This window comes from Propithecus coquereli, unplaced genomic scaffold (genome assembly GCF_000956105.1).
Source record: "Propithecus coquereli isolate 6110/MARCELLA unplaced genomic scaffold, Pcoq_1.0 Scaffold61, whole genome shotgun sequence".
Classification (NCBI taxonomy): Eukaryota; Metazoa; Chordata; class Mammalia; order Primates; family Indriidae; genus Propithecus; species Propithecus coquereli.
The window spans coordinates 3,512,005-3,531,404 of NW_012152063.1; the positions used below are offsets into that span (position 1 = coordinate 3,512,005).

At 35.3% G+C, this 19,400-nt stretch overlaps 1 protein-coding gene across 7 annotated transcripts in view; it reads left to right on the forward strand.

The window, feature by feature from the left end:
- HDAC9 (histone deacetylase 9) overlaps positions 1-19,400 on the forward strand; it is an 805,060-nt gene that overhangs the window by 570,248 nt on the left and 215,412 nt on the right. The gene's annotated exons all lie outside the window — the stretch shown is intronic.

Genomic DNA, 19,400 nt, shown 5'->3' on the forward strand with positions numbered 1-19,400 from the left:
ATCAATGTATATAAATCAGTAGTATTTCTATATACTAATAACAGTCAAGCAGAGTCAAATCAAAATCTCAATAGCACTCACAATAGCTACAAGGAAAATAAAATACCTAGGAATATACTTAACCAGGGTGATGAAGAACCTCTACAAGGACAACTGCAGAACTCTGAGGAAAGGAATCTCAAATGACACAAACAAATGGGAAAACATGTCATGCTAGTGGATCTGTAGACTCAACATTGTTAAAATGTCCATACTATCCAAAGTGTTTGGCAAATTCAATGCAATTCCCATGAAGTTATCAAAGCCATAGTTCACAGATCTAGAAAAAATAATTCTGCACTTTGTATGGAACCAGAAAAGAGACCAAACAGCCAAAAAAATCTTAAGCAAAAATCACAAATCTGGAGGCATCACATTACCAGACTTCAGACTATATTATGAGGTTATAGTAACCAAAACAACATGGTATTGGCACAAAAATAGAGACACTGACCAATGGAACAGAACAGAGAACCCAGATATAAAATCATCTACCTACAACCAAGTGACCTTTGACAAAGCAGACAACAATGCATACTGGGTAAAAGAATCTTTATTCAATAAATGGTGCTGGGAGAATTGATAACCACAAGCAGAAAAATGAAAAAAGACCCCTACCTCTCACCACTCACAAAAATTAATTCAAGATAGATAAAAGAATTAGATCTAAGGCATGAAACCATAAGAATTCTAGAGGAAAATGTAGCAAAAACTCTTCTAAATATTGGTCTAGTAAAAGAATTTATGAGAAAGACCCTGATGCCAATCATGACAACAACAAAAATTAATACATGGGATTTGATTAAACTAAAAAGCTTCTGCACAGCTAAGGAAACAATCAACAGAGCAAATAGACAACCCACAGAATGGGAGAAAATATTCACAATCTACACATCCAATAAAGGGTTAGTAATGGGAATTTACAAAGAACTTAAGCAGATCAGCAAGAAATAAATAAGCAACCCTATTAAAAAGTGGGCAAAAGACATGAACAGAAGCATCTCAAAAGAAGAAAGACAAATGGCCAATAAACATATGAAACAATGCTCAACTCCCTAATCGCCAGGGAAATGCAAATTAAAACCACAATGAGATATTACCTTACCCCAGTTAGAATGGCATTTATTAAAAAGTTCAAAAACAATGGATGCTGGTGTGGATGCAGAGAGAAAGGAACGTTTATACACTGTTTGTGGGACTGAAAATTAGTACAATCTCTATGGAAACAGTATGGAGATTCCTCAAAGAATTAAAAGTAGACCTACCATTCAGTCCAGTAATCCCACTACTGGGTATTTACCGATGGGAAAAGAATTCATTTTATCAAAAAGATACCTGCACTCAAATGTTTATTGCAGCATAATTCACAATGGCAAAGATGCGGAATCAATTCAACCATCAATTCATGAGTGGATTAATAAAATGTGGTATAGGTACACCATGGAGTACTACTCAGCCATGGAAATATGAACTAATACCTTTTACAACAATCTGGATGGAAGTGGAAACCTTTCTCCTAAGTGAAGTGTATTAAGAATGAAAAAACAAACACCACATGTACTCACTATTAAACTGTAACTAACTGATGAGCACACACGTGCACAGAGCGAAGTAAAACTCAGTGGAAAGCAACTGGAGGTGGGGGTGAAGGGTAAAAAACCAACCTAATGGGTACTGTGATCACTATCTGAGTGACGGGCACACCTATAGCCAGGACTCAAGCATTACAAAAATGACCCATGTAACCTGAAATATTTGTTCTCCCTTAGTATTTTGAAATAACAAAAAAAAATGTTTTACACAAAAAAGTATGGTTAGATTAGAATCAATGAACGAAATGGTTTAAGTTTCACAGTTTAATAAATGAGAAGCTGGTTTCACGGATTGTATATGTGATTTGTATGATAAGTAGTTGGAACTACGAACAAGTATTAATTGAGAATTGTGTGATAAATTAATTAACCTTGTAAGAACTTTGAAAATGTGACTGAAATTATTTCCTTGTAAAGGAAACAAGTGTGAAAAAGCTAAGGCAGTATAGAAAGAGAAAGCATGGAAAATAATCACATGGTTTGGAGTTATATATACATGGCTGAGAATTCTAGTTTGGCACTTTTGATTAGAGGTGTGTGATCTCCGCACATTACAAGATTTCTCTGAGCCTCAGTTTTTTCAAGTGTCAAGTATGGAAAATATTTCCTTCTAGAGTATTATAACAATAAAAGTACTGCATGAAAGTGCCCAGCACAGTGCCTGACATATGGCAGTCTTATATTGCCAGTATGAATTACTGAAAATAATGATATGGCATTAGTAGTAGGAATTATAGCAGTAGCCACATAATGTAATATAGAAGAACTGGAATAGCAAATGGAGATAAGTTCTGGCCTTAGCCCTATCACTAACGTGATCCTGATTGTAGCACTTGATGATGTTAGATTTAAGATTTCTCAGCTAAATGAAAATGGCCCAAATGATTCTGAGATTGTATATAGGTCTAGTAAGGAAATACATCATTGTGTTTCATAAAGAATTTGATTAAAAAGTTAGTTATTTGAAGAATATATAAGAAATAAATTACTGTGCTTTTGCATAATTGTATTTCAAATTTGTCATAATCATTAACTGTAGCAAAGTCTAATGACATTATCTCTCACTCCCCATAAATGCTCAATTAGAAACAGGCAAGACATTTTAGAAAAATTGGAATGAGAAATTGGCAAAAAATAATAATTAAGATTTTAAAAGCATTTAACCATCTGTTGTGTAATCATGAGGATGATTGAAAAATGACTCCTAATTTGTAATATTCACAACTATAGACCTGAAAATACTGAAGAAATATTCCTCACCAATATATGCACTTTTATTTCTCTCTAGACATATATAATACAATAAATTAAAAGATGATAAAAAATAAAGGATGAAATATTTGTGGTTGTATTTTTCTTAAATTTTCAGCCACTCACCTAAGTTATTTTGAAATGAAGGTATCTTTGTGACAAAGAAATCTGGGAAGGAACTGCTATCTGCTTGCTCAAGAACCTTCTTAGTATATAAAGCAGCAGCACATAACAGTTTATCATGGCAGGCCAGATTTTCATCATGCCTATTTTTCTTTATGCCCACCATCCTCTTTTATAGAACTATTTGCTTTTTAGCCTCTTATTTGTATTTTTATTTCAATATTCATATTGATTCCTACATTCTTTCCTACCTATCTGCATACAAGATAAATTCAAAGGTCATTTTTCATAAATTGTCATTCTGACTCTTCCCTTATCTATATTTGCATATCAATTTTTGCTATAAATGCTGACAATTATGTCAACTATTAGATATCAAGTTTTGTAATGTTTTTACCTTGTTCTTCCCAATTTAGATGGTAAAAATGTCTTGAAGAGAGCGCTTATAGCATCTTCATTCCCTATTTGTCAAACCATACTTTGTTCTGGGCCTGATACTGAGTATTAAAGAAAACAATATTAGTGAAAAAAGGATTTTTGACATTAAGGAGCTACAGTTTTCATAGTGAGGCATATGCAGGAAGTTCCTGGTGGGTTAACTGATAATTAATCTAGCAGTTGAACCTAAGACCTTACTTCTTGAGGAAGTACTATTTCACATTTTCAGAATTCAAACATTTTTAAGCAAAGATCCAAACCACCTAAAGAATATAGCTAAGAGAAGATATTGAGATGTAAAATTTTTTTCAGTTGTAAGCTTTCAGTGTCTTTATTCTGAAATTTCTATTTTAATTTTATTACATATATCTTTTAAAGTAGGTGACAGTGAAGTAATGAAGAAAAGCTCTCAGAGAGAATTTATTAGCCTGCTATAGCTGTATGTATGTGGTTCTTTGAAAATAGCATAGACCAGTACTGCCAAATACAATTTTCCGGTGATGGAAAAGTTCTATGTTGGCACTATCCAATTCAGTAGCCACTAGCTACATCTAGCCACTTAAACTTGAACACTTGAAATGTGACTGGTGTGATTTAGGAGCTAAATTTTGTTAACGAATGTAAGTTCATTTAAATATAAATTTAAATATCCACACGTGGCCGGTGGCTATCATATAGGACAGCACAAGTATAGACCAAGGCAGGCACACATGTGGCGTAGTGTCATAGTGAGATCCCTTCAGTGCCCAAGACAGAGTTCACTTATCTGTCACAGCAAACTGTTCCCTCTGCGTTTGGACACAAGCCTTTGTAAAAACATTCCAAATCACATCACCCAAAGAAAATAAAATGTCTGAGAAGGATTATGTTTTTCAGGACTCTTTAATTTTTAAGAAGCAAGAACCAAATACAAACCAGTTTAGTTAAAAATGGGAGGGGGGATCCAGAGTGGTTCATTCAACTGAATTTTCCTAGTGTCCAAGTGCTGAGACGGTGTTACTGGTTCATTGCGTTCAACTGTTATTAGAAGGATAAATCCCACTCTTGGTTCTGCAGGATGATTTATGGACAGTACTGACCTCTCCGAATGATGACAAGGATTCCCCAGCACAGCCCCAGGATTCCCTCTTCACAACTTAACAAGAACAGCAAAAACAAACAGTAGTTCTGCTAAATCCCCAGAACCACCTCACTTGAACACTTGTCCCACTTGCCCACTCTAGAAGTTTGAAATGGAGTTCACGGTAGCTCTCGAGTCACCTGGACTGAGAGTGAAACTCTGACCAGCATTCATCCTTTGAAAGGGCAGCTCTGATCCTATTAACTCTCCTGTTTAGAATTTTGTATTGATTTTCACAAATGCCCTGGGCTTTTCCTCAGTGGGCTATTCAGATCTGAATTGCCTACTCTTTCTTCAAAAGATCCTAAACACTACAATTTATAGGAAATTTTCCCAATCCTCTACCTTTCCTGCCCTGAAGCAGTGATGTTGAGATCTTTGGCAATTTAGCTCCCTTAATTTGCCCTTACTACTTATATTATTCCCATGTCAACATTGCCCTTCTATAATAATGAAATTTACTCATCGGCAGGATTTGTGTTTTATTTTCGTGGCCTCAACAGTGGAGATCACAGTATTTTTGTGTGATATATGTGTGTCTCTCAATTTGGGGAGGGAGGGAGAGGTTGTGACCAACTACTACAGGAGTTGGAGAGAAGCATTAGCAGAATCGAGAAAATCAGAAGAAGGAAGAAGTCTTGAGGTACAAGATGGGAGGGTCTATTTAAAGTAAACCTGTTAAGTATAAATAGTGACAGGACATCCTGGAAATGTTAGCCTGGAGTCATCAAGTTAATATTTCCCCCCCACTTACATGCTCTCCTTTTTTAAGTAGAAATCATTTTTTTAGTGGTCTTTTTCCCTTCCATAATGCCTAGTATAAGCCTTGCAGAGAGAGCAAATGCTTGGTAAATATTCGTTGAAAGGAGTGTCTCTTTCTTCTCTTCTTCTTTTATGAAGCTCAGTACTCTTTAAGAAATGGTGAATCGTAATTAAAGGCAACAAAATAAGAATGAGGGCACCATTCCCTTTTTTTCTACGCGTCTCAAGTACAACGTTTAAAGCACCTGAAATAGAATAAACTGGTTAGAAAAACAGTGTTGTTCTTTGAGCCCCTACAGAACATAAATTCAGTGAAAATCTGTTCAAACCACAATTCTAATTAAAGGTTTTAGCTGCCAAATAATATGTTCTGGTTAAAGCCAAGTTAGTATTATGGAGTGTTTCATGAATAACAGCACAAGCTTTATACTTTGCTGTTGATTTTCTCATGGGAAACTCATGTAAAGGAGAGTGATACCTCCCTGTTGACTTTAACTTTTAGAAATGCAAACCATGCTGAAATTGTACATAATTCTCTTCTAAAGAAAAGGAAATAGCATTTCAATGGTTTTCCTCAGTATCTGACTGAGTTATGGTAGGGCACAATTATGTCTGTTAAATTGATTTACCAGATGGAAGGTTACGTTTTATATTTAGCTGATTAAGTTGTAGGAGACTGGAATTGTATCTCATACCATAAAGGTCACATATAAAAGCAAAAATATTTTAATTAACTACATTTTGAAACCAATTAGAGGTTTAAACTAGTTCCCTCCTCCTGTTTTACTTACATTGAACTAAAAATGGAAACTTTTTTTAGAAACAGGCCTATCATAGTGTTGATATTTGACTTCATAATTTAATATCTCAAAAGGAATCTGTAAAACAGAAAAAAAGAAGAAGAAAATGTTCCCACTTAATTTTTGGAAATTGCTTACTTATGGTGGTTATATAATATATTTTTATTATTTTAGGGTTAAAATAAATAATCCTTAACTTATACTCTTATGGAACTTTCACAGAAAGATTTAAAAGAAAAAAAGTTATATTTTTTTGCCCTTTTTTTTTCTCTTTTGGATCTCTTTGCAAATAAATATATTAATAAAACCATTACCTTTTATAGAAAATTAAATCTGATAAAATAGTAAACATTAAATAAATTATTGTCTTGGTATTGTTGCTATGTGATAGGCATGTATCATTAATAATTCTCTTTAATATTCTACTTCATTACCTAAAAATAGCACTATAAAAATATAGCATAATAAAACCTGAACTGATGTTTCAGAATATTCAGACTTCCAAAACAGCGCTGATCTTGGAATTCATTAGATTACAGTATTGTTTTCCTACAGCTGCTATAAAGAATTACAAAAAGTTAGTTGCTTCCTATAACAATGTATATTTATTGTCTTAAAATTCTGGAGGTTAGCAGTTTAAAATGGGTCTTCCTGGGCTAAAATCGAGGTGTCAGTTGGGCTGTGTTTCTTTCTGGAGGCTCTAGGGGGCGAATCCGTCTCCTTGCTTTTTCCAGCCTCTGGAGAGACGGCCTGCATTCTCTGGACCCCTTCCATGTTCAAAGCCAACGACTAGTCAAGTCTTTGTCAAACTACATTATTCTGACATTCACTGTTCTACCTCTCTCTTCTGTGATTACATTGGGCCCATTTGGATAAACCAGGGTAATCTCTTCATCCTTAAGTCAGCTGATTAGCAACCTTAAATCCATCTGCAACTTCAGTTTTCCTTTACCACATAATGTAACATATTCACCAGTTCTGAGGAGTAGAGCATGGACATCGTTTCGGTGGAGAGGCATTCTTCTGCCTACTCCAAGTGCTTGGAGTTTCCATTAGTTCCATTAGTTTCCATTAGTTTTCTACAGTGTACTTTGACGTACTACCTCTTTACCATTTTATTGGAAGTTTATTTGAGGTTTCTTTATCCAGACAATCATCCAAAAAAAGCTGACTAAATAGAGGTATGTAAGTAAAGATCTGTCTAAAAAAAGATTCTGGGGAGACCTGATAAATCCAGAGGTGAAATTTTACCTTTTACATCAGTCTAAAATAAATAATAGCGTTTCCTTATAAATGTATATTCTAAAGAAAATTTATGATAAATACAGGAAAGCTATGAATTCCCTTGAGGCGGAATTGATATACCAAGAATATTCCAAAAACATAAAGTTTACATAAAGGTTATAAAATCAAAGGACGCAGAATAATAACAAATGCCCAAGTGACTTGGAAGGGTTTGAGATAGGAAAAGAACAGGACACAAGATTATATTTGAACTGGGGAGAGAACAAACTCCTGTTGGCCAGAAGTCAGTGCTGACCCTTTGTCATTGGCGCTGCTGAGCCACGATACTCGAACGTATCTGAGGGGCCGTGAAGACCCTAATAGACCACTGGTTGCACCGAAAGACTGGAAATTATATTGAGAGATATAACAGTTCTAAGTAGCAATAATTGAACATTTAAATATCTATGTACATGACAAGATTGGCCAGAAAGCCACTTAAATTAAGCTGAACAATGTGATTCCCTAAAGAAATTAAAGGAACCACCTTCTAAATGGTGACCTAATCCAGAAATCTGGGAGCCACAACTGGGCTCCTAGTTCTCTTTCATCTCATCTGATACTACATTAATAGTAACTTCTGTTCCTGCTTGCTCTTAAACTGCCTCTTCCTTATCATGCCTACTGTAGTAGTTTATTCCCCATTCCAGTTATTAACCATTCTCTGATTCCATCATAGCCCTGTTCAGGCAACTCTACATCTTTCTAAAATTTAAATCTAGTCTTCCCACCCTCTTAAAGAACCATTCGATACCTACTGTATTATGTGCAAGACTAAAGCTTTTCCATAGCAAGCATGATCTCTTTCTTCCTTCCCTCCCTGACCTTCTCTCTCCCCTCTCACCAATCCACCACCTCATACCCCTTTGCCCTAGCAGTATGGAAGAAATTGAAATTCCAGGACAAATCCTTCTGTTTCACACTCACACAAACCATTCACACCTTGTTTTCCAAATGCTCCTTGCTTTTCCTAAAGTGTCTGCTTGAATAGTTCATACTCATCCTCAAATGCTTAGATGACAGATACTTCCCCTCTGTTAAGCTTTACCTGGTGCCTTCCTCCCACCCACCAGGCCACCCCAAATACTCAGTTCATGCTTTATGCCAAATATATATGTCCAAATATACTTGGACATATATCCATGCATTTATCTCTATATTAAAGTTAAATTTTCTACTCAGTTGAGAATCCTTGAGGACAATATCTATAGCTCATTTGGTATTATATCTGTAGCATCTTCAGAGAGCTCATAATAGTCACTCAATAAATTTCTCCTATATGAATAAATAAATATATGAACTAAAATAGGAGCTAGTGTACATTAATTTAGGTATTTAAAAATTGAGAAGTTTCTTTACTGAAGAACTTTTAAGAATTTAATTTATAACAAAATTTTGGAGGAAAAAGATTGACTGTTTTTGGATGGCTGTAATTGAGTCATTCAGAAGAAAACAAAGGAAACAAAGTTTTACATGGTAGCAAGTTGATGTTCCAGTCTTTTTTATATTATTTTACTTCCTGTGGAGTGAAATGACAAGCTAGAGGGTGATTTTACAGTTTTATGGGAATTAACTAAAAGCCATTAGGTAAACATCAGAGAAAAAAAAACCAAAGTAATAAATTTGAAGAAGGTAATTTTATGGCATTTAAAATAGACAGTGATTTGCTATATTTATTGTTTTCAATTTATTCCATTCGGTACTTCTGAATTCTTTAAGGTTAGGAGAATGTATATTATTATCCATATTTTCAGGCAAGAAAGTTGAGGCACAGAGACATTAAATAATACTTCACTCAGATCGCATAGTGGTAAACTCAAGACTGGAAAACTCAAGACCTTTAGGATTGTAACAAGGCGAGGTTCATGCCGAATGTGCAAAAATTACAGTAATCTTTAGATTCACAGTGATACCCAGGGAATTACGTGTTACTTTTCTGGACCATACAATCCTGACCTGTAGTGGTTTTCCAGGAAGAATTCTGTGCTGTCCCAGTCTGTGTCCCTATCGAATACTGAGCTGTACCCAATACAGATCTCTCCTACTAAAATGCTCCCACCCTCTTATGCAATCACACGTAAGTTTATACATATAGCTCTTATGAACTGTCTGGATAGGGAGGATGTCTTTTAAAAGTTTTATATCTGCAGAGAGAACTACTTTTCATGATATTTCTATTTAAAATAGTATATAAAAGATATACCTAGTAGAGATGGTAAATAAAACTACCTAAAAAAGTATGTGGTGAAATTTTTTTATGCATACACAGGAATTAGTTTACTACAGAAAGATTTATAGCAGAATGGAGTAGTTACTTTTGTATTTTTATTTATATGTATTTTAGAACCAAAAAGGGCTTTTCTTTAAGAAAAAAATAAAAAAATATATATATATACATAAACTCAGATTCCCCCAAAAGTAACATGTTATTTAAGTTTTGGAATATTTAGTCAGCAATATGACTTCATTATAAACCTTTGAACTTCAGTTAAAAAAGAAAATTATTTTAGAAAGCGGATCAAAGAAGACTAAAACATGTCCATAATCTAGTTTGATTTACTGAAATGACAGTATTTGCTAATTGAAAATAAGGCTATATAGATTTCCAAAATTTGTCATTAAATAAATGAAATGCTAAATAAATAAATAAAATAAAATAAACAAAACACATTATATTTGAAAAATTAAAGCATATAAAGGAATTAGCATATGAAGGCATTCAGGCTATATGGAATATGAATTTTCTTGACTCTAAAACGTGGTATTTGCGATGCCTGCCATAGCAGTGAAATTCCTTCTGCATTCCACATCTGATATATAAGACTGCTTGCCATAACATTCTGCATCAAGAAATTCGTGGAAATTAGAGCAATTGGAGTCCATCTAGTTCTTCTCAGCAATATTTGAAACCCAGCCTTTTGATGTAAGTTTCCTTTCATGCTTGGATATATGCAGGCATGTATTCATTCATTTAATACTCATTTATTGAGACCACCGTGAACCTATATAGTTGCTAAGTACTGGGAATAGACATAAAATCAATGATTACACTTACAGTTCTGAACATTGTTGGCGGTAGAGTAATTTCTGTGAGGCAGTGTGTACTAGAGCCATACTGCAGGTTTTGAGGTTAGGAAGTGGTTGTGGCCAAGTATAACGCTACTTTTTTTTTTAACTTGATTGTGAATTAAAGTACAAATACAAGAAGTAGCTAATAAGATCTCTATCTGTGGGGGCTTATTTTTATTTGAATGAAGATTTGTGCATGTCTACATGTTAAAAAGAGAGGGCTGGAAAAGAGAGGGAATTTGAAGATACAGGTTGAATTGCCTCGGTTAATATTTTATAATTTAGCTAAATTTTTCTTGATACTTACCTCTGAAGCCTTATTTTCCATTTAGTATTCCTACCCCCACAGCACATTTAATCCCCATTCCTTGAATTTGATTGCACCTTCCCTTGGACTTGGATGTTTCCTCTGTACAGAGCTGTGCTTGCCTCCAGCATTTGCCTGTCAGCATCTCACTCAGCCCTGGAGGAACTTCCTTCAAGGCATACGAATCTCTGCCTTACAGCGGCAACACTCTGCTTATACTTACCACATGGCATTGATCAGTCTGTTGTTCATTCTGGAGACCATGAGTACTTAGGAGGAAAAGGCTCTCTATCTTATCTCTGAGGCAGTTGCCTTGGCACTTAGCACACCCTTTCTCCATTCCTTGATTCCTTTTCTCAGTAAATAGCTAACAGGTTTATTCTATGTAGCAGGCACTGGATAGGTGCTGCCTAAACAATGGAAATATAACTACACATACTCCCAGTCCACAGGAAACTTGCAGCCTTGGTTCTCAATATTATTATTCAGTAGCCATTAACTGAATTTAATTAAGCAACAGAACTAACTAAATAATAGGTTTTAATTTTAACTATAAAAAGTGATTAAATACTTTATAATGTATTATTATATTTTGTTCCTATACGGAATTAAATTGTTTGGTTAAAGTATCTTTATCTTTTAAAAATGATAATTTGTACTTAAAATGTCATAAAAATTTGAAGAAAGTTATTTTATCTTGTTTGTCCTGATATTAAAAAAAAAAAAAAAACCAAAACACTATTGAGTAGCAACTTGTGCATGCATTCATTCAGTCAGTAAACTTTTACTGAGTGCCAGGCACTCATGAGAAATGCTGGTGAGGAAGAGGAGACAGGATTCAGTATATAGTACTGCTCTTAGATTGAGGCAACTGAGAGCCCTGCCATGAGCCTTTGAGCTTTAGAGGCCCCTGCTCTGGCCCGGGAGATGAGGCATCCATGGACGCTAAGGGCAAATGCCCACCCCTGCCCTTTTAGACCATGCTTCTGTTACCCAGGGCCCCCGTATTGTCTTCCCATGATGCCCTCAGCTGCCTTCAATGACTCGGTAATACTCTTTCCCTTGTACGCCCATTGGTATTTTTTCCTTCTATTTATAAAGGGGAGATCATTGTTATTGTTTTGGTATGTGAGGAAACTAAGAGTTAAAGTCCTATTTACATTGATAGAAAAAAATACTCACAAAAATACCCGCAAAGATTCATGAGCCATGAATCTTTTATAGTTAAAATTAAAACCTACTATTTAGTAGGTTTGCAAGGCCTTGCAAGGAGTAAATGATGGTTATCTATCATCCCATCCCTCATGCTTACCACAATAATAGTATCTCTGATGACTCAAAACCAGTATTGAAATACAGGCAAATGCTTTGCTAGAACCATTGGATAGGGGCCTTTCCTCAGAGAAGTTGTATATTGTGTATATTGTGAAAATTAATTTATGTTTGCACTTTACAGTGTTTTAAAAACATGAGTAACAATGTAACATGAGTAACAATTACCAATATGGTTTTTTAAAAAATAATTCTCTTTTAACAAATAGAAATAATTGGTATATTTGCAATAAGGGAATGGATAGATGTCTGCAGTTGTATTTCTCAATCAAAGATAAATAGTATTATAATTTCTTTAGGAAATTGTATTCATATGTTACCATAGATATGGTTAATTATTAGAAGCTGAAATTCCCCTAAAAATGATTTCTTAAAAACTTTTATATATGAATTACATATTCCTCAATGGTTACAATTAGAAAGGGTTAGATTAGAAATTTTGTTCCTTGATATTAAAATGTGTAATATCTGATTCATAACATTAAAGATTCATATTATTCAAACCAAAAAAAAGGCATGAGTTGTATTAGATTTATTATATTATGCTGAATGCTACTTTTGAAAATATATAGCCTTTTTCTAATTATGAAACTTTTAATTAGAATAACCCAAGTCTTTTGATCAACTATATTAAAAGATTTACTGTGTCCCCAAAGTGTCTTTAGTAATTGTAATTATTGTTCGATTGAACAGTTCACACATGGCATGGATTTCTACAGTGCTAGCCCGAGTGAGTGGAGTGACTTTGGCAGGAACAATGCCAGGAAACCTAATCTTCATAAAGGACATACAGGACAGAGTGGGTGATAGATTACTAGTGTTTGGTTCCAAGTGACAAAGCTCTTGAATATGGCAGATCCTCAGGGAGCCGTGAGGGTGGGAGATAGCAGGAGAAACCCAAGAGAGGAGAGGCTGCATGGAGAAGCTGACAGCTACTCAGTACTGCAAGGAAGAATAGACAATGCCAGAAAAGGGATCTGAGGCTGCTTGGATGACTTGACCTTCACCTGTGATTATACGACTAAACCTAAATTGTGGAATATCCCAAAGATTCATTAGCATAAATAAATATTTATCAATGTAATAGTCAATCTTGATTAATAATCATCTTAATTAATATTATGAAATTTTATGTTAAAACATTAACATAAATAATCTTAACTCAATGGAAATTTCTTCCTTTTCTCCTTATCATCATTCCCAATAAAAATTAAGGACTTATATACCATATGATATGTGATATTGAATATTTTTGCCTAAATTATTGGCATGAAGAATATTCATAACCTAGGACTAAGAGTGAACAGAAACAAAATGCACACTGTTGATAATCATTCTTAAGACCTAGAACTAAATAGAATAGAATTTATAAACGGGTAAATAAAAACACTGAGGAAAATATGTAAAGTCAATTATTAACCAAAAAGTATTTTAAATATACCAAGTAAAAGTTCAGAAAAGGATTATTGTTATTTTTGTTGTTTTTATAGATATCATTGCAGTAGGCAAATGAATAGGCCAATTGTAGCCGTCCCTCTCTCGACTTTTTTTTTTTTTTTTTTTGAGACAGAGTCTCACTCTGTTGCCCTGGCTAGAGTGAGTGCCGTGGCATCAGCCTAGCTCACAGCAACCTCAAACTCCTGGGCTCAAGAGATCCTTGTGCCTCAGCCTCCCGAGTAGCTGGGACTACAGGCATGCGCCACCATGCCCGGCTAATTTTTTCTATATATATTTTTTTAGTTGTCCAGATCATTTCTTTCTATTTTTTAGTAGAGACGGGGTCTCGCTCTGCTCAGGCTGGTCTCGAACTCCTGACCTTGAGCGATCCACCTGCCTCGGCCTCCCAGAGTGCTAGGATTACAGGCGTGAGCCACCGCGCCCGGCCTCGACTTATTTTTTATTTTATTTTTTTTTATTTTAACTTAAGTTCCTTAGTCTTATACATGGACTATATGAAACATTATTTATTCAACATCCATTGAACAACTTTGTTTGGGAACAGACAATCAGTTGAGCCAGGAATTTTATTCTACCTCTTTCGTCTTCCACCAAGCTGTATGTTAGGCATTGTTACTACTCTTTCATAGATGTTAAATAATTCACAGTGATTAAATAACTCACCCATGGTTACAGTCAGTACCTGAAAGAGTTAGCATTAGAGTGAGCCTGGTCTGTCTGTGTCAGAGGCCTGTGTGCTTCTATAAAAGATAGTTTATGTGTTTGTATGTTTGTGTATGTGTGCAAAAGTGACACCCCACACTTAGGTACACAGTCACACACACCAATCTCTTAATGAAATGACAAGTCTGGACCTTGTTACTTACTATGCCTCAGAACCCTAATTTTTTAACCTTAATTTCTGCTATCTAACTTTACTGTTCCTTTCCTATTTTTTATTGTCATACCCTGCCACCCTAAGTTTATTCTGTGCCATGGAGATCGATGTGAGAATAAAGATTTGAAATACCTTTAGCTCATGATGTGTTCTTCAGATGCTTTCTGTTTCCTTTTGTTCAGGTTTTTTTTTTTTTTTTTCCAAATGAGAAGAGGAAAAGATTTTAGTTCTGTCCTGTGTATTTTAATATTAATTTTTTTCACTTAAATGATAACCAATTTTTTATGCAAGATTTCCATCTCAGCAGACAAATGTATTCAGATGAGCACACAGACTGAAAAGCTTGCCTTCTGTTTCTGTGATTAATTGAGATGTAGAGAATGATGGGTGTGGGGTAAAAATGGAAAGGCAATTAGTGCGACTAGGCATGAAATACATTCACATACAAGCAGAACTTTTCCCCAGCTAGTGATCTCTTTATGTGCTCTGAGAGTTTGCATCCCATTAGTAAGTCTCTGGCATGGAAATCTTCATCCTTTGGGGAGACCAGCGCATTAAACTTGGAATTAACTCTAACTGCAAACTGAGTCAGCACTCTAGGTCATTAATTCTACTCCTTGGGTATACGTCATGCTGAGCTTTGGTGTGTGGGCTTCTGAAGTGTTAGGAATGACTTTATAGAGCCTTGCAAGGAGTAAATGATGGTTATCTATCATCCCATCCCTCATGCTTACCACAATAATAGTATCTCTGATGACTCAAAACCAGCATTGAAATATAGGCAAATGCTTTGCTAGAACCATTGGATAGGGGCCTTTCCTCAGAGAAGTTGTATATTGTGTATATTGTGAAAATTAATTTATGTTGCACTTGACAGTGTTTTAAAAAAACTTATGTTCCTCAATTGATAGATAAAAATGTCTCAATGTCTCAAATATTATCCTTTCAAAAATTGAGAATTATATCTTTTTGCATATCTCCACCAACCAATAAAAGTTGACTAATTTTACTTCCATTAGAAATATTAGTGGTATTAAAATATTTTAAAAATCAATTTCTAAGCATAAAATTTATTGAAATAGTTCCTATTTTTACGCTACATATAGCACTCTCCAATTGCTGATAATCTTTCCTTTCTTCTCTTACCCTTCTACGTCCTTTTCGAGAACCTCTGGCAGATATTATTGTCTCCTTTAATCATCCCAGAGCAGTACAATTATAATATTAACAACTGCCATTGACTGATTTCTTACCCCAGCATTTCTCCAGATAATTTGAGTCCAGATAATCTTTTGTTGTGGGAGGCCGTTCTATGCATTGTAGGATGTTTGGCACATCCCTGGCCTCTACCCACTAGATGCCAGTAGCAGCTCCCATACTGCCAACCAAAAAATATCTCCAGACATCACCCTTTGGGGGCAAAACCTTCCCTGGTTAAGAACTACTGGCTTATCCTGTACCAGGCACTGTTTCATTTGATTCTACAGTAACTACAAAATATGTAGGACTGTATTAATCGGGGTCTTGGGAGGGAACAGACCTATGCAGCATGGATCATAGGTTTCATTCACAATGAAGTTAGCAGGGTTAAAGGAACTGCTTAGGGATATGGGGATATCCAGAAAATAGCAACAGTGAGAAGCCATTCCCTCTCCTAGGGCTGAAGTAGAACAAACGGGAAATTGTTCCTGGAGTCCTGGAGAGCTGGGTCATGGAGCAGGGGCTTCCAGAGGGAGATAAAGTCAGGAAGAGACAATGCTATGATCAGTGATGGCACACTGTAACAGGGAGAGTCTAGGATACTGTGACTCTACCCTCCTCATTAATCCTTTGCCCACCAGCCTGTCCTGCCCATGGGTTGAGCCCAAATGAAATCCAACCAACAAAGGACTGGAGTGATGCAACTCTAGGATTTGGCCCCCATGGGGTTGAAAGGAAAATGGAATCTGTTGTGGAAAATGGAGAAAATACAGAAAAAACTATCCCCATTTTAACATGAGAAATGGAGGTTTAAAGATACATAATTCATTCAAAGCCAAACAGCTAATGTGTGGAGCAGGCATTTAAAAACATATCTATTTGACTTCAGGCTCTATGAGGGTCTGAAGGAACTGACGTTCAGCAAGACTATTACTCAATGTTATTGATTTTAGTGTGTGATAGACGGAAGACTAGAATCCAATTCTCGTTTCTATTCTGGTGTTTGCTTTCTTATGTTGACCATTGGGAAAAAGCTAAGGGCTGTATATCCAGCCCCTTCTCGTAGGAGTGAAAGCTATCTGCTGGCCTTAAAAATCATTTCTTTCCGAAAATCTTGGAAAATTCTAAGGTTCATGTAAAATGTTTAAATGGCATATGCTGTTTTTCCAAGCTGTCAGCACATTTTTGTCTTGATTGCAGACACTTAGCCCCAGCTGGTGCAATGAATGTATTAGGAGAGGGAGGAGGACAGGACTGAGAATCAGGAGATCTGGGACCCCGTCCTGGCTTGGCCACTTCTAGCTGTCTGGCCTTCAGCAATAGTACCAATAATATGAGTTCCATAACCTTTTCTTCCCTTTGACATTCAGCCAGGTCTTCACAGTTATTCCCAGGTATCTAACTGAGTGAGCACAACCTGTGAAGTCAGGAAAGTATTAGACTTTATGTTTCATAAATGCAGGATCAGGCTCAGAAAGCACTAGAATCTCACTAAAAATTCCAGAGCTAGGAAGTGGTGCTGTGCAGACCCAACTTCACATCCTTTCACTGAGAATGCACTGACTATTCTAGTCTGCCCGCTCCCTTTAGAAGTGATTAATCAATTTATTTACTCCCTCTGGACAGCCAATTTGCAGAATTTAATCCGTTAGGTTTCATTGTAAAGTCATGTCGAGATATAAGTCTGAGAATCTGTGATCTTTGTCCTAGGTCATAAACAAGGCTACCAAGGATCAATATAATTAGGGATCCGTGGTTTCTCATTTTTCCTTTCCAGGTTTTAGGTGAATATATTTATTGCTTATAGCTTTTCAGAGACAAGACTGATAATTTAATGGAATTTTTAAATAAATGTATATAGGGAAACAAATCTAAGTTAATACAATTTCATTTTCTCACTTGAATCCTGGGTGATATGGATTTTGGTAAATGAGATTCAGACTTCTATGTCTGACTCACTAAGTTAAAGGAAAGGAGAGTTGCCACTCCAGGAAGGTCTGGGAAAAACCTTAATCCTTCCCAAAATTGTTTACCTTCTTTGCCTCCAGGTGGGAGGCCCAGCAAGTGGTACATTTCAGGTCTCAGTCACTCTAAACTTCTTTTTCTTAGCCCTGTTGTCTCTCATACCTCCTGAATTTCTACTTTTACAATATTTTCAGGCCTTGAGTTTTTTACCTTTTCGATATTTTCAGGCATAAAGTCATTTGTACAACACCAAAAAAGTAACTAGCTTTATTTTTTTGTATCTGACCTTAATCTTTCTTTCAAGTTCCTATTTTGCCTAACCAACTCCAAGAAAATCTGTAATGCGAGTGTTCTCAGTCCAAGTTTAAAGCTGTAGAGAATGGAAAAAGAAAAGAACAAAGAAAAAAATAAGTATAGACGTTTGAAGTGTGAAAGTGAAAAAAAAAAGGGAAAGATTATAAGTTGTACTTTTGATACCGATTGTAGTCTGGCAAAAATATAAATTCCTTCAAAGAAAACATTTTCACTGATCACAAAATCTAGCTACATTATAACATTGTATCTGTTACAGGTGATTAGTGGTGCTTTGGAAAAACTATTCTGTAATTTTTTATGGTGTTCATATATGAGAAAAGGTTGCAGACCTATATTTTCAGTATTTAGAAAAATACTCAAGTCTTTGAGGCTGGCTGACTGCCTGCGTATGGGTCCAGGCTTCATCGCTTTTTACCTCTGTAACCTTGGGCAAGTTACTTACCCTCTCTCTGTGTGTTGGCCTCTTCACTGATATAATCAAATTATATTAATAAATAGTATCTATGCCATATGGATAATTTGGTGGTTAAACAAGTTAATAATGATGGAACACTAAGAACAGTACTGCAACATAAAAAACTATATAAATGTTAGTTGTCATCAGAAATATCCTTTTCAGCAGCATCATCATCCTCATCCTCATCACTACCACCACCACCATCATCCACTTCTACTACAGAGACTCAATCCAATGTGTCCATTCTTCTAAAGTATAAGTATTAAAAATTTAATTAATTATAACTAATTATAGAGCTTTACTATTTAGAAGAATTTAACCAAAACAATAGTAATATTTAATATATGTGTGAATAATGTGCATTTATATTTTGGAACATATAATCACACTCAGAATGTTTAATTCTAAGACTCGGCTACCCTTCATTTCTCGCTGATAGTGTACTGAATGTATAGAAAGTTTTATTCACCATGATTCTAGTTGGCTTGGTGTTATTACACCAAATTTGTTTTCCCAGGGTTTTAGGTTAGAAACTACTGACAAAGAAATATTCCAGGAGTTAGAATTAGACATAAATTATGTGCTACAGAGGTGTCTTCTATTACCAGAAGTCAGGTCAGAGTCTCTGAAATCACATTAAGTTACTGTTTTTGTGGTTATTGAGTTTCACCCTTGAGAGAATTAAGAGGGCCAACAAGAAGTATAATAAATCTTAATCTGACCCAAACATAATTAGTGATTAAACTTCCCATTAACAATCCCAATTCTGCTAGAAAAAATAACTAGAAAACTTATATTTTTACTCCTTTTTCACTTTCATATGTAGAGAAGTAGAACAACATTTCACACATTTCATAAAAATAATGACTATATTTGTCTGTTTAATTAATTTAGAGTAAATGCCTTATTTACGTGCTTGGGTTTTTCATTTGAGAATGAGAAGGGACCAAGAAAAGGGTGAGACTTTAAAAAAAAAAAAAAAAACACAGGAGCAGTTGGCTCTGTATTTTT